Genomic DNA, 12,279 nt, shown 5'->3' on the forward strand with positions numbered 1-12,279 from the left:
GTTGAGGGAGAGGTTGTTGTCCCGACATCACACTGACAGGTCACTGACCTCCTACCTGTAGGCGGACTCATCGTCACCAGTGATCAGGCTACAGCTTTCGTGTCGTCAGCAAACTTGACGGTGTTGGAGTTGTGTGTGGCCATGCAGTCTTGGGTGAACAGGGAGTACAGGAGGGGACTAAGCACACACCCCTGTGTATTTCTGGGTTTCTGTACAGCACTTTGAGATATCAGCTGATGTAAGAAGGGCTATATAAATACATTTGATTTGATTTGTAGCTCCTGCCACATGTGACGGGCGCCGAAGCCTGTGTAGTACGATTCCACTTTATTCCTAGATTGTCCTTTTGCTCGTTTGATGACTCTGTGGAGGTCGTAGCGGGACTTGTTGTACTTGTTCCTGTCATGGGGGGTCTTGTCTGAAAGCCATGTTTCAGAATAGCAGAGAATATTGCAGTTACGAGAGTCCCGTTTGTAGCAAATCCATGATCGGAGGTCATCCATCTTATTATCAAGTGAATGGAGGGAAGAGGTGGCCAGTTTTACCTTGGCCTTAATCTCGCCAGGACTCCCACTCGCCGCACTCTAACGCCTCCTGCAGACCCCGAGAATTGGATCAGAATTAGAGAAAGAGCCCAGGGCAGATGAGTCAAAGTTGAAGCCGGAATTGGGGTAAGTAACTGCCGACCTGATTTCCAAATGTTCTTATCAGTTATAAGAAATGATAGCGGATGAATTTTGTGAAAATAAAGTAAAAGATAAACGGCAAAAGAATCACAAAATAGCAAAGTTGGGTCGGAGTTCGCATAACAGCGGCCATCCAGTACAGCGCCATCTTATTAGCAAAGACAGAGAGAAACACACACCAGGGATTCCGTTATGAAAATGAGGCACCGGAAATTTGACCGGCAGCATTTAAATTTACTGGAACCATATGAATTGGGTGCGTAACCTGATTAGGGTGTACATCCACGGTGCTCAGAATGACAAAACACAAAATCACATTTAGATGATGGTAAATCATCTTTACAGAACATGCAAGTTGAGGATGCAATGATGTGTATCCTTACCGCGCACTTTGAAGATGTTAGAATAACTGTCCATATTTACTTTCTCAGCCAACAAGAGTACGAAACAGCAAAATCAAGAGCCTATGCATAGGCAGAGCCTGAGTTTCACGTTTGGGAAAGCACATTTTCACCATAAAATTGCACCTTTACAATAAATCATGAAGATGCATCATCACACGCTTCCTTGCATTTGCAGACTTATGTAAGAAAGCCTACTATTCGTAATGTGATGAGTATTTGTAATTATTATGGATCCCCATTAGCTGCTGCCTCTTCCTGGGGTCCAGTAAAATTAAAGGCAATCACAGTGCATTAGAAAAGTATTCAGACCGCTTTACTTTTTCCATATTTTGTTACACTACAGCCGTGTTCTAAAAGGGATGAAATTGTATGGGTATGACTAAAAGTTGGCACACCGGTATTTTTGGGAGTTTATCCCATTCTTCTCTGCATATCCTCTCAACTCTGTCAGGGTGGATGGGGAGCATCGCTGCACAGCTATTTTCATGTCTCTCCAGAGATGTTCGATCGGGTTCAAGCTCTGGCTAGGCCACTCAAGGACATTAAGACATGTCCCGAAGTCACTCATGCGTTGTCTTGGCTGTGTACTTAGGGTCATTGTCCTGTTGAGGTCCCAGTCTGAGGTCCTGAGCGCTCTGGAGCAGATTTTCATCAAGGATCTCTGTACTTTGCTCCATTCATCTTTTCTTGGGTCCTGACTATTCTCTCAGTCCCTGCCGCTGAAAAACAACCCCACAGCCTGATGCTGCCACCAATATGCTTCTTCGTTGAGATGGTGCCAGGTTTCCTCCAGACGTGACGCTTGTCATTCAGGCCAAAGAGTTCAATCTTGGTTTCATCAGACCAAAGAATCTTGTTTCTCATGGTCTGAGTCCTTCAGGTGCTTTTTGGAAAACCCTAAGTGGGCTATCATTTGCCTTTTACTGAGGAGTGGCTTCCGTCTTGCCACACTACCAAAAAGGCCTGATTGATGGAGTGCTGCAGAGATGGTTGTCCTTCTGGAAGGTTCTCCCATCTCCACAGAGGAACTCTGGAGCTCTGTCAAGAGTGACCATCAGGTTATTGATCACCTCCCTGACCAAGGCCCTTCTCCCCCGATTGCTCAGTTATGCCAGGCGGACAGCTCTAGGAAGAGGCTTGCTGTTTCCAAACTTCTTCCTTTTCATTATGATGGACCTTCAATGCTGCAGAAGTTTTTTGGTACCTTTCCCCAAATCTGTGCCTCGACACAATCCTATCTCAGAGCTCTACAGACAATTCCTTCGACCTCATGGCTTGATTTTTGCTCTGACATGCACTGTCAACTGTGTGACCTTACATAGACAGGTGTGTGCCTTTCCAAATCATGTCCAATCAATTGAATTTAACACAGGTGTACTCCAATGAAGTTGTAGAAACATCTCATGGATGATCAATGGAAACAGGATGCACTGGAGGTCAATTTCGAGTCTCATAGCAAAGGGTCTGAATACTTATGTAAATAAGGTATTTCTGTTTTGTATTTATTTATTTTGTCAAATATTTTGTATTTTACCCCCTTTTTCTCCTGAATTTTGATCTTGTCTCATTGCTGCAACTCCCCAACAGGCTCTGGAGGAGAAGGTCGATTCATGGGTCCACCGAAACATGAACTGCCAAACCGCACTTAACACCAGCCCGCTTAACCTGGAAGCCAGCCACAACAATGTGTCGGAGGAAACACCATTGAACTGACGACTGAGGACAGCCTGCAGGCACCTGGCACGCCACAAGGAATCGCTAGAGCGCGATGAGCCAAGTAAAGCCCTCCCAGCCAAACCCTACCCTAATCCAGATGATGCTTGGCCAATTGTGGGCCGTCCTATGGGACTCCTTATCACGATCCCGGGTGTGATATAGCCCGGGATCGAACCCGGGTCTGTAGTGCCTTAGACCGCTGCGCCACTCGGGAGGTCCCGCTGTTTTTTATTTTTAATAATTTGCTAACATTTCTAAAAAACTGTTTTCGCTTTGTCATTATGGGGTATTGTGTGTAGATTGATGAGGAAAATGTTTTACTTAATAGATTTTAGAATAAGGCTGTAACGTAACAAAATGTGGAAAAACGGAAGGGGTCTGAATACTTTCCGAATGCACGGTATAATTAAAAACGATTACATTACACAACACATTAGCTGTGTGCCACTACCCTACATCACAAAATCCATGTGTGCGTGTGTGTGTATAGCGCGTATGCTATCATGTGTGTGTGTGCCTGCGTGTCTCTTTCACACTGTTCCATAAGGTGTATCTTTAAATTATTTTATTTTATTTTTTAACTGATTTTACTGCTTGCATGAGTTACTTGATGTGGAATAGAGTTCCATGTAGTCATGGCTTTATGTAGTATTGTGCGCCTCCCATTGTCTGTTCTGGACTTGGGGACTGTCAAAGACCTCTTTATGACATGTCTTGGGGGTATGCATGGGTGTCTGAACTGTGTGCTATTAGTTTAAAAAGACAGCTCAGTGCATTCAATATGTCAATAATTCTCACAATTACAAGTAGTACTGAAGTCAATATCTCTTCTACTTTGAGCCAGGAGAGATTGACATGCATACAGTAGAAGTCAAAAGTTTGGACACACCTACTCATTCAAGGGTTTTTCTTTATTTGTACTATTTTCTACATTGTAGAATAATAGTGAAGACATCAAAACTATGAAATAACACATATGGAATCATGTAGTAAGCAAGCAAAAAAGTGTTCAAGATTTTTCAACCACCCTTTGCCTTGATGACAGCTTTGCACACTCTTGGCATTCTCTCAACCAGCTTCATGAGGTAGTCACATGGAATGCATTTCAATTAACAGGTGTGCCTAGTTAAAAGTTAAATTGTGGAATTTCTTTCCTTCTTAATGCATTTGAACCAATCAGTTGTGTTGTGACAAGGTAGGGGTGGTATACAGAAGATAGTCCTATTCAGTAAAAGACCAAGTCCATATTATGGCATGAACAGCTCAAATAAGCAAAGATAAACGACAGCCCATTATTTTAAGACATTAAGGTCAATCAATGCGGAACATTTCAAGAACTTAAAGTTTCTTCAAGTGCAGTTACAAAAACTATGAAGCGCTATGATGAAACAGGCTCTCATGAGAAACGCAACAGGAAAGGAAGACCCAGAGGACAAATTCATTAGAGTTACCAGCCTCAGAAATTGCAGCCCAAATAAATGTTTGAGTTCAAGTAACAGACATCTCAACATCAAATGTTCAGAGGAGACTGCATGAATCAGGCCTTCATGGTCCAATTGCTAAAAGGAAACCACTACTAAAAGGACAAAAAGAAGAAGTGGCTTGCTTGGGTCAAGAAACACAAGCAATGGACATTAGACTGGTGGAAATCTGTCCTTTGGTCTGATTACACCAAATTTGAGATTTTTGTTTCCAATCGCCGTGTCTTTGTGAAACGTGTAGTAGGTGAACGGATCACCTCCGCATGTGTAGTTCCCACCATGAAGCATGGAGGTGGTGGTGTGATGGTGCTTTGCTGATGACACTCTCTGGGATTTATTTATAATGTAAGGCACACTTAACCAGCATGGCTACCACAGCATTTGGTTTGCGTTTTGTGGGACGATCATTTGTTTTTCAACAGGACAATGACCCAACACACCTCCAGGCTGTGTAAGGGCTATTTGACTAAGAAAGATAGTGATGGAGTGCTGCATCAGACCTGGCCTCACCAATCACCTGGCCTCAACCCAATTGAGATGATTTGGGATGAGTTGGACCGCAGAGTGAAGGAAAAGCAGGCATCAAGTGCTCAGCATATGTGGGAACTCCTTCAAGACTATTGGGAAAGCATTCCAGGTGAAGCTGGTTGAGAGAATGCCAAGAGTGTGCAAAGCTGTCAAGGCAAAGGGTGGCTACTTTGAAGAATCTAAAATATATTCTGATTTCTTTAACACTTTTGTTTAACATGATTCCACGTGTGTTATTTCATAGTTTTGATGTCTTCACTATTATTCTACAATATAGAAATTTGTAAAAAATAAAATAAAAACCCTTGAATGAGTAGCAGTGTCCAAACTTTTGACTGGTACTGTATTATTAATGTTAGCTCTCCGTGTACATTTAAGGGCCAGTGGGTCTAGTGGGAAGCCGTGCTTCCCTGTTCTGGCCAAATTGTAATTTTCCTAAGTCAATCATTGTGGCACCTGACCACACAACTAGACAGTAGTCCAGGTGCGACAGAACTAGGGCCTGTAGGACATGCTTTGTTGACAGCGATGTTAAGAAAGCAGAGCAACGCTTTATTATGGACAGACCTCTCCCTATTTTAGCTCCCTATCATTATGTTTTGACCACGACAGTTAACAATCCAGTGTTACTCAAAAAAGTTTAGTCTTCTCAACTTGCTCAATTTCTATACTATTCATTGCAGTATTTAGTTTTAGGGTTTAGTGAATGATTTGTCCCAAACACAATGCTTTTCGTTTTTGAAATATTTAGGACTAACTTATTTCTTGCCACCCATTATGAAAGTGACTGCAGCTCTTTGTTAAGTGTTGCAGTGATTTTACTTGCGGTGGTAGCTGACATGTATAGTGTTGAGTCATCCGCATACATAGACGCACAGGCTTTACTCAGAGCAAGTGGCAGGTCATTAGTAAAGATTGAAAAAAGTAAGGGGCCTAGACAGCTACCCTGAATGCCTGACTGCCTGGATTGTGTTGGAGAGGCTCCCATTAAAGAACACCCTCTGTTAGACAGTTGGCTCTCGATGCATAGCAGGGGATATAAAGATATAAAGTCAAAAAACACACATGTTTTTTCCAGCAGCAGATTATGATTGATAATGTCAAAAGATGCACTGAAGTCTAACAAAACAGCTCCCACAATATTTGTATTATACATTTCTCTCAGCCAGTCAGTCATTTGCGTAAGTGCCGTACATGTTAAATGCCCATCCCTATAAGCGTGCTGAAAATAAGTTGTTCGTTTGTGAAATGGCATTGTATCTGGTCAAACACCATTTTCCCCAAAAGTTTACTAAGGGTTGGTAACAGGTTGGCTGTTTGAGCCAGTAAATTGTGTTTTGCTATTCTTGTGTAGCGAAATGACTTTTGCTTCCCTCTAGGCCTGAGGGCGCACACTTTCCTGCTGGTTTAGATTGAAGAGACGGCAAATAGGAGTGGCAATTTCGTCCGCTACCATCCTCAGTAATTTTCCATCCAAGTTGTCAGACCCAGGTGGCTTGTCATTATTGATAGACAACAATATATATTACTTTTTTTTACCGCTTCCACACTCACTTTACAGAATAAAAAATGACAATGCTTGGATTTCATAATTTGGTCAGTTATGCACGGATGTGTAGGTTCAGAAATTGTTGTTGGCATGTTATGCCTAAATGTGCTAATCTTGCCAGTGAAAAAAATCATTAGTGTAGTTGCCAATATCGGTGGGTTCTGTGATGAATGAGCCATCTGACTCAATGAATGATGGAGCGGAGTTCGCCTTTTTGTCCAACATTTCATTGAAGGTTTTACTATGATTCTTTATGCAATTTGACTTGGTTTCATAATACAGTGTCTTCTTTTTGTTCAGTTTAGTCACATGATTTCTCAATTTCCAGTATGTTTGACAATCGGCTGTGCAGCCAGACTTTTTTGCCATCCCTTTTGCCTCATCCTTAATGGGTGCATGCTTATTAGTAACTGGAAAAAACAATTTCATAAATGTGTCAAGTGCAGCATCTGGTTGCTCCTCATTACACACCACACACCAGCAAATATTCTTTACATCTTCAACATAGGAATCATTCCAAAACGTATTGTATACACTATATTAGGCCCAGCCTTTGGAACTTTGGTTTTCCTAGATTTGGCCACTCTATTATGATCACTACATCTGATGGATTTGGATTTTGCTTTAGAGAAGATTTCAGCAGCATTAGTAACGATTTGATCAATACATGGTAGGTTGACTCATAACCTGCACCAGGTTGCAAGCACTGTTTACAGTTTAAAGGTTTTTCTTGAGTGGCCAGCTTGATGAAAGCCAGTCAATATTTAGGTCACCCAGAATATATACACCTCTGTTGACATCACACATACATTGTGAAGCATTTCACACATATTATCCACATACTGACTGTTAGCACTAGGTGGTCTATAGCAACTTCCCACCAGAATGGGCTTTAGGTGAGGCAGGTGAACCTGTAGCCATATTACTTCAACAGCATTTGACATGACATCCTCGCTAACCTTTACAGAAATATGACTGAACATCAACTGCATTCCTGTCTCTTCTGAAGATGTTGAAACCATGTCTTGCTACCACTGTATAATTAAAGGTATTATCTAAGTGAGTTTCAGAGACAGCCAGTATATTAATGTTCTGTTACTAGCAAGTTATCGATTTCATGAACCTTGTTTCTTAGGCAACATGGTAATGTGGACATTTCTTTTAGCCCTTTTCTGAGATTCTTGATTGTTTTTATTGCTTTACAGGGAGGCATATCAAAAAGGTAGACATGACAGTGATCTTTATGTTTGTGCTGATAGTGCAGGGTGAGCTGCACAAAGTGGACTTCCTACTAGGGCAAACCGACTCAGTAAAACTCATGTTCATAGGTGCATGATTACTGCATATGATAGCTCTAGGATTGACAGAGGCATTCAGGGGACTTAGAGGGACAAAAATGTGATTACTTACATTTTGACTGCCAACACTTCTGTGACAACGTACATCTGCAGAAGCACTACGACACCTAAGCGACATAATGGTAGGGGTTATCTGAGCATGGCTCGGGTCACTGATAAGTCATTGTCTCAAGGTAGCCTTGAAATGCACGGACAAGGTCCAGGAGCCAAGATGATTTGGATGGACTCCATCATTCCTGTAGAGCATCTTCTGTTTCCAAAAGGTGTCAAAGTGATCTATAAAAGTTACGCCAAGAGAGATAGAGTAGTCTTTTAGCCAGGTGTAATGCCAGTAGCCTGATAAATCTTTCACAGCCGCGGGCCAGCGATGGTACCGGGCCTGAAATAATTACCCGCTTTTTTTTAATCTTTCAGAGCTAGAATCAGTTCTTTAAAAATCAATTATTTTCAGCAGTTCCGAGATAGCCCTCCTAATGTCGTTTGACTCCACATGGACTATGACAGTGTCAGCGCTCGGCAGCTGTCGTGGAACGGTAGGATGCAGCCTTGTAATGTCCTGTACTCGTGCTCCGGGATAGTAGATTGGATAGCCATCATTTAGGCTAATAATATAACTCAATCCCTGTTCACAAAAAAAAATCAAAAATGTTCAATGCATGGCTGAGGGCGTATAACGTAGAGGCCTGGGCTATAGGCTACATCAGAAACCCTTTCTTTGCACGGGAAAACCACATTTCATGCAATTCTACTACACTTCATATGATTGGAGACATTAGCATAATCTTTTAAAATAAGACAAATTACTGGGTAGCCTACTCTGCTGACAGAGACAAAAAGATCAATAAAAACAATGTTGCCCATATATTAGGCCTCTAGGAAGGGGAGACACATCGAATAAGACGTCCATCTAAACTGTGGGAGGAAATGGTCCAAAAACAAAACTTAAGTGGCACTGACCAAACAATGATAAGTAAAAGACAGATTCAAGTCTTTTCATTGTCTTCTCTTTAAACTAATTGTTATTTGCTTTCCAAACCATGTTTCCCGTAATATAATTTTTAAATATTGCGATATGCCTGGCTGGGCCCCTCTACTTTTCACTGACAATCGCAACTCAACAATCATCTATTTGGCATTTGCCGTGTGCACTGCCTTTCCTTCCGACAGTAGGTGATGCGATTTAAAACAATGCACAATTATTATTTTTAAGGCTAGAGGATGCTAATGATCCTCTGTGGACAAATCATGCTTTAGTAGCTTATTTTGAAGGATTTTATTTCTGTATAGACAGGAGTAGGCTAATTAGGCTATATAATGTTGGCATTTTAATTACATTTACTTAGGGAAAGCTTCCCCTAGCCTTATGGACACGCCACCTACGAGCCAATGTCAATCTACTATCTCCCATAGTAGAAAAGTTGACCTATTCTATTGGTTGACCTATTCTACAGATCAGAACATTCACCTTAACATTTTGACAAACTATTACTTCTTAACATTATTAGCACAGCAACGCTCACAATGCAGTAGTCTACGCACAAATGAACATTTGGCTACCGGGCAATGAAAGAACGCTGAAAACCAATAAAAAAACAAGAGAAATAGGCTACTGGCTTCATTGGCATATGGAAGTCTTTATAAAATAATTGCCGCCAAGGATAGTCGGATTTTGCCTAGACAGCTTTGAAGCAAGGTAAAACTTGCCTCATAACATGTAGTAAAACATTCAGGTTTCAAACAATTAAGTAGCTATATGTTTTCAAAATGCATACTGCCTCCAGCTCATTGCAAAGTGGTGTGTGACGTGCTGATGAAGCCTACCTTCTGTTGCCTATGCATTTAAATGGCGAATGGGAAGGGCGCTTCAATTACCAGCTGAGAAATAAAAATAGTAGCTCTTTTAATCATGGCCAAAAAACTATTTTTAACACACGATTGCATTTAGAATTGTTGTGCAATGATTGAAAGCGCTGTCTGACAGATTTTCAGCTCAAAGGCTCTGTATCTGTATGCGCGTGATAAATAAGGTACATAACGAATATACACACGGGCCAATTTAACTACACTAAATTATGCAAATGGACCCATAGACCGATAAGGATGACTGGTCAAAACGTATTTCCATCCATGAATAGGTTAAAAAGCATTATTTTGCAAGGGTTTTTTTTCTGCTCCTGGACAATTGGCCAGTGCCAATTAGATATACAATTCTTTTTTTTACGACCAAAAGCCGTCTATTACCGGCTAACAGAAACCCTGACACACACACACACGAGACAGAGAGTCAACGACAGGGGAGGAGGACTGAAGAGGGCCATGTCTGTGCTGCTCTGTTTTAAGTGCTGTAGGATTTGACTGGTGTGGTGTTTGAGAGCAGGATTAAGCAAGGGGAGCTGCTGCTCTGAAAGCAGTTACAGCACATCCATCCTCGTCCACTGGTCTTTCTTTAACCACTTACCTCAACACCACAGAGCCAAGACAGTACCTCTGCCTCTCGCCACCTCAACCTTACAGCATTCTATCAAGCCTTGTGTTTCTGACTCAGTCAGTTAAAAATATCAGTTATTTATTTATTTTTTGCGAAGGAACTTTAGCAGACATTAAAGTTCTGCTCCTTCTCCAGCCACTCCAAAAGGTAATACTTTTCATAGGGAGCATCTTGAGCACAGCCCCATGAGCACAAACACCTCTCCTCCAGATAGCTGGGGTTCAAGAAGCCAGTCTTCAATCAATACCCATCAGACGAGCTAAGTGTCTGGGGAGGTGCTTACAACACTGAACCTGGGATTGCAATCCAAACACGGGGTGATAGAATAGAATAACTTTAACTCCGTCCCTGTGCTATATGCTGGTCTCTAGGGCAAAACTAAAGGTCGGCCAGAGAACAACGGAGGGCTTCTGCTGGCTAATAAAACAGCCCACTTTATGAATGCATAACGATCCATGGCCAGAAGGGTTGCTCAGCAGGAAAAACATTCATTGGTAGCAGCCAGCTTCCCTGTGCTACACAAGCACAGTTCAAAGATCCCCCTCCATAACTGTCTATAGGATAAATAAATTGCATTAATGAATTTGTAAGTGTCACACACACGGATCGGTAGTGGCCAATGAGCACAGGCGAGGTGGGTGAAAGGGATAAGTGGACGTACTGCTTTGCGGAGGAGTGTTGGGGAGTCATTGTGGACGGATGTACAGTGCAGTGTATTGTGAGATGCTTGTCTGTGGACTGTTAAACTAACAGGGTGTAACAGTAGGCTGCATTGCCTCACCTGGGCCTCTGAGGTCAAGAGAGAATGGGATGTATATCACCCAACAGGACAGAAAGAATAGCCCAGTCTCAAGATAGAAAAGCCCAGTCCCCTAGTGCAGTCTTGACAGCTCCTCTACATTTCTAGGAAGAGTTGTCTTCAGTGATGACGCAAATGATCTAATATGCTCCACGTTCACTGCATTAGAATGTAGAATGTGCTTGTATTACAACAGAGAATCCATAGACCAGTAGAATAGAAGGGAATAAGTGGTCGTTTGAGGTCAGATGACACTACAAAACATCCGGCCCAAAAGCAACTTGGCCCAATTGTCCCGTTGAACAGCTAGCAAAGTTATGATGAATTAAAGGAGCTGCAATGCTGCACGCTTCTAAACCCCTCTTCCCTAATTCTCATTCAATACGCTAGTCATTGGCAGAAACTGGGGGATATTCCTCTGGTGCCTTTGATCCTCTCCAGTCTGTTTACAGGGATTCTCTCAGAGAACCAGCGCCATAGACAGAAATATAAGTTGGATCTACGGGAGAAAAACCTCTCCAAAATGATCATCTTGTCGCTGTAAGCCAGCGTATTAAAAATCCATGTCTGTGCTGCTGTACGGTGCTGTGGCAGCGGTGGTGTCGATGTCTCTTTTTCTCTCTCCTACCACAGCAAACCAGTGGAGCTCTTCCAGTCCAGCTAATTAAGACAAATCTGCTCACTCAGCTTGAGCCGTCTCTCCCAAGCACCAGACAGAGGGAAGACAGGGTTGACCCTGGGAAATAAGAGGAGTCAAATTGCGAGGAACATCTCCCAAGGACGTTTAGAGTTAGCCTGGCACTCCATATCACGCCCAGCACCTTCACCATTCATCACCTACAACTAATGCAGACAGTAGAGAGAAAATTGCTAAGGTTTAAAGAAGACAAGAATTTAGATGGAGATTCTGTAGCCTTGGATGCCTCGAGAAGTATGTGAATGGCCCCGAGAGACTAGTGATTCTGTGACGTTGCAATTTCTGCACTAGATTTGCTGGAGGAACAGTACTGTCATGCAGTGAGTTAAAGTTAGAGTGTTCTTGTGCGTGTTCCTTAGGATAAACTGTGCATGAGCTGAATAACAGTGGACGTCTTCAAGTGTTTGGGTCAAGCGAGAGAGAGCTGGTCGTTTTATGCAGCTGCTCTTTCCTAGGCTGGCAGAGTGTGGTGTGTGTCAGCCAGAAGAGAACAGAAAAGCAAGTGGAAATGATGTCTGCCTTTAGAGGAAGCAAACATCTGTGGAGCTGCCATAAAAGCAACTTTGGATTCTA

At 42.3% G+C, this 12,279-nt stretch overlaps 1 protein-coding gene across 2 annotated transcripts in view; it reads right to left on the reverse strand.

The window, feature by feature from the left end:
* The window catches only part of LOC106563159 (splicing factor, suppressor of white-apricot homolog), a 143,967-nt gene that overhangs the window by 112,257 nt on the left and 19,431 nt on the right, over positions 1–12,279 (reverse strand). The window lies entirely within an intron of this gene.

The sequence above is a fragment of the Salmo salar genome, chromosome 11 (genome assembly GCF_965601325.2).
Source record: "Salmo salar chromosome 11, fSalSal1, whole genome shotgun sequence".
Lineage (NCBI taxonomy): Eukaryota > Metazoa > Chordata > Actinopteri > Salmoniformes > Salmonidae > Salmo > Salmo salar.